Source organism: Apteryx rowi, unplaced genomic scaffold, assembly GCF_003343035.1.
Source record: "Apteryx rowi isolate R43461 unplaced genomic scaffold, aptRow1 scaffold_51, whole genome shotgun sequence".
NCBI lineage: Eukaryota > Metazoa > Chordata > Aves > Apterygiformes > Apterygidae > Apteryx > Apteryx rowi.
The window spans coordinates 859,888-864,616 of NW_020450772.1; positions in this window are offsets into that span (position 1 = coordinate 859,888).

Consider the following 4,729-nt stretch of genomic DNA (forward strand, 5'->3'; position numbering starts at 1 on the left):
GGAAGGAGGTACTACCCATATTGTGTGATCCAGCATGTGGAGACCTGCATGCTGGGGACACAGTTGAAAAAGCTTAAAAATAAGCTAGTGCTGTCTGGGAGTAGTAGCAATATGTTTTCTGGTTGTATCTTCTCAGTGAAGAGACCTACTTTAGTTTGCGCCCATATGGTAAAGATAATGAATGCTACTATACTAGCTAAAAACTATGCTGGTTCTGAGCTAAAGTTTGGCTATGAAGCTGAACACTTAAGTATTCTGAGGACAGAAAGTAGTGGCTAGTAGGAAGAGTAATGCAAGATGTCAAATAAGTTCATTCATTTTGATGAGCTAGTTTATATTCCAGGATGTTTTTTCTCACGTTGATGAAGTGTCAGTCTTAGCTATGAACTTTGCTATTTTTGACCTTTTATGTAAAGTTGTAAGGCAGAAAGGAAAGATAAACAATTTGAACAACACAGTTAAGGCAAAACCAGAATTCAGCAGATAAGAGACACCAGTGTTAAGTAAATCATCCCATGGTAACAAAGCTATTTGAAAATGCAGCAGTGTCACTTATAGTACAGTGGGCAATTAGTTTTAATTAACTTCAAATTCTGACACACAGTGAAAAATCATTTTTTTTCTGAGTGCCCAACTAGACAAATGGAAGTTGGGGCGTTTGTTCTGCTAGAAAAAGCTATTTACAAGTATTATAATGATGCTATTCACACTTCTATTACAAGTATTATGTCATCTCTTTAATTTTTTATGGATTAGTAATTTCAGATGATGAACTTGTTCCATACTATAAGCCTTTGAAAAAGAAAACTATTTTCTTTAGAATTGATTGATGTTTTAGAGGTTCTACTGACTTCATTAACAATTTTGATTAACTCCAACATGTTGTGATTTTTTACTGATAATAAGAATTAATTCTCTTACCCGTCAGGGAGGAAACGCAGACAGGAGTTTTTGTAAGGTTTTCAGAAATTACAGASAGCTTTTGACAGGTATATTTAAGGTTACATCTGGCACTTTAAATGTGATGTTGTACATCTGTCACTGTGGAAGCCCCCAGTGCAGATCTTGTGGGAGGTAAGGGGGTGGCTGCTTTACATTACGATTGCTCAATGGAGCATGTATACCCTGTCACAACATGCGGTGGAGGCTGTGTGGCCCCCTCTCCCATGTCTAGCCTGTTGACCCTTTGTAGAGAGCAAAGAATGACTTTCCATAAATATTCTCTTTACAGCATATTTTTATGAAGTTCAATGTTTCAAGAGAACTTGGTACTCAGAAGTGCTCCACCAAGAACTGGATGGCAGTGACTCATCCCTAAAATGTTAGTTGGGGTACTTGCTAATGAGGCACATGTTTGGTTCCCCCTCTGGGCCTGCCCACGCCCTGGGAGRAAGGACAAGGCAGGGAGCCTCAAGCTCCTACTGACCCAGGCTGAAAAGACCACACTGCTAAGTGCAGGAGCCCTTTTGGACAATCCCTGATTAGCAGAGGTTTGTTGCTGTGTGAACATAGGTGTATTATTTCCAGGCCTGAAGTAGTTCCTTAGAGGCAGATGGGATGTCTCTAAACTATAATCTTTAGCATGCAAGTTTAGTGCTGCTGTTCACGGAGTCAGCTGTGACTTTTTAGCATTCGCTATGATACCCTCTAACACTATTCTCATCAGCAGTATTGTTGAGAGGAGGAACTCCTGGATGGTAAGTCCATGACTTCTTTAATATGAGGCCCTTATTTGCTTTATTAATCTGTTGCAGTATAGGAAATCAGAGCTAGGTACTTCTGCTTACATTATACAGCTTTTACTGTGCGAGTAATCTACTTGATTTCCCTTGGGCTGTGTAGTAGCTTCTCACTTGAGTAAGAGTTTGGAACCTTCTTGCTGGTCCTAGTTCTCTCTAAATGAACTTGTAGGTTGACAGCCATGCAGATACAGGCAAGGAGTTGTGCTACTGTCCTTACCTGCTCAATGACCAGGATGCTTTAGGAAGCACAAGAATTCAGATAGAACAAGCTAGTATTACTGAGATGGGAATGCTGTTTACATTACCATGCTGTCTTCACATCGTGTTCCCCTTGCATTACATTCATTATCAGTTTGGGGAGATACTGCATTTCTGCCTTTTTCTCCCTTACGTCTCTAGTGAGATTTTAAGACTGTTTCTCTGGGAAGTCTTTTTATGATGAAAAAGCTTCCCTCTGGGGATTAGACTGATGTTCCTAACTCTTGTCAGAGAAAATATATAGTAGTCTTTGGTCGTCTGGGAGTGATCTGAAATCGCAATCTAGAGAGGGAAGACTTTGGTACATTCCACATGGTGCAATTTCAACTTAAGCATAGTAGGTTTAATCCCTGTCAGAGGACACAAGTCTATGGGGTAAGGAATTTTTGGTCTAAACCAAAATAGTCATTTTTACATTCTCAAAGGGAAATGATAAATGGTGACAAAGTGGAAATCTCCTCAGCATTGTCTATAGGATGTTTGTTGGTGTCAAACCTTACTTGGACCGGAGTGAAAGACCAGGCTTTTTCTTAACTAGTGGCTGTCCTGACTTGCTGGATTTTGTGCTGTTTGTATTTCTTYCAGAGATCTTTTGTTGGTTGGTGGTCCAATGATTTTTTTAAAAATGAGTGTTATAGTATAGTTAACAGCTGTGCCTTTCAGGCATGATTTTTCTTTACCTTAAAAAAAAAAAAAAAGTGCAGCAGGAACTTTTAAAATGTGCTTTTGAATGGGTCTGTCTGGTAAAGTGAAAAATATCCATGAAATAATGAGGCAGTACAGCAATACTGCATTCTGACTATCAAAAAGGTCTGCACACATTTTTTCCATGTGGAGTGCATAGAGCACAGGAAACAATTCATGGTATGGCAACGTACTTATTTTCATTGTGCTCAGTTTTTAAAATAAATGAGAAGAGAAGGAAATGGAATCTTTAAACAAAAGAGAATGATAGGTTTATGCTGGTAATTTTTCTATTAGAGCTTCATAGTGTTCATTTTTAACAGGATGAGAAAATTTTGAGTAAAATTACCCGCAACAATTTTCTAGCAGTGCTTCCTAGTCTTGGTATAGTTATGAATATTTCATGCATGACTGTTTTACTATTAAAATCTATATTTAAAATTTTATACTCAGACTCACAGTTTGCTCCAACTGGAAATATAGTATCCTTAGTCTTCAGAAAATCAATTTCATTTTCTTTGAAAGAAAAAAAGGAAAATTATAAAAACCTGAAATAGAAACTTGTCTTAATTACAGATGCCTCTGAACTGACAATTTTGCATTTCTTTTGAGGCTGGTTAAGTTGCCTTTTTTTAATAAAAATTGGCTTGTGGTTTGGGCTCATTCCAGCAACTTAAACAGGTCCTTACTTTTAATTAAGAGTAGTCAGCCGAGTTCCTCAGGTACTTTAGTAAAACATGTGCTTGAGATAAAATAAGGCTTTAAAGACTAGATTATTACCTTTTTTGTAATGGCCAATGGTCACGCACAGGGTTCGCTCTGGCAGCTGAACTGGCAGGAGCAGTCCCTGGGCCCGTTAAGTCCTATTGGTGGAAAGTCCAATATTGGAGATGGGCTTATCTTAAACATGAGGGAATTAGCCTAGCTTCCATTTAAATCATTGGCAAAACTCCAACTATATTCAACACGAGAAGGGCTGAGACAACAGGCATACAATACCCTGATTCTAGACCTGATCCCTGCTTTTCTTATGCATCCAAAGCTCATGCTGAGAACTGTGGTCACTTTAGCAGGATTAAGACTGAGCGGATTGTTTGGGTAGATTTATATTGCTATTCATTGTAAGAAGTACTGATACAGTTCTCAACGATGTGCAGTTAATAAATATTCATTCGTCAAAACAAAACAAAAGACACCTGTTGACAAGGTAAACTGTGGTTGTTCCAAGCAAATTGCTGAAGTGTAATAGAATGTCATGTACAATAATTGGTTAAATAGCTCTTCTGTTATCTGTAGCCCTGTTCCAGCAAAGTGCTTAGGCATGTGTTTGCCATTAAGCACCTGACTACTTCCACTAAAGTCAATATGACTACTCTGCTGAAAGTGGAGCACATGTTTGGGTGGAAAAAGGCCTAAATTACTTTTGAGCTTCACTGCATTATGCCTGTGTGTATTGTGTGTTCTTAGTCATTCCCTCCCAAACACGGCTCTGGGACAGAGCAGCATTTTGTAGGGGGGAAACCCCTGACTTTTAAGGCACCTGTCACTTTGCTATTTAAACCCTCTTGGATGCTCATTGGAACTATAAGGTAGTAATTTCTCACCAGAAGAATGTCAAAAAAGATGTGTGATACTTGGGTGTAAACTCTGATGCAGGGCTGTCGGTGAGAAGAGTATTTAGCTGTGTTTGAGTGCGTGTATCATCTGTGCCTCCGAGTATTAATGAAGGTGATAATGACCATCTTAATGATACGGGTGCCTACAAGCAGCATTTTCTAGAACATTTGGCTTAAATTGAGATAGATATCTCTATATATATCTCTATATATGTATTCAGATGCTTCAGTGTTTGTGTCTATTTCCTAAATTAGTCATAAACTTTTCCTTTTCCCTTTCTCCTATTTGCCCTGCATTAAAACAAAACCAAAACATTTTAATTAGTGACAAAACCCTATGTGCAGACAACGTGCAGGTAGAGGAAAAATTCAGACTCCAGCCTGAAAAAAATGAACAGACCATCCTTAATTCATGCTTTTCAAAATAGT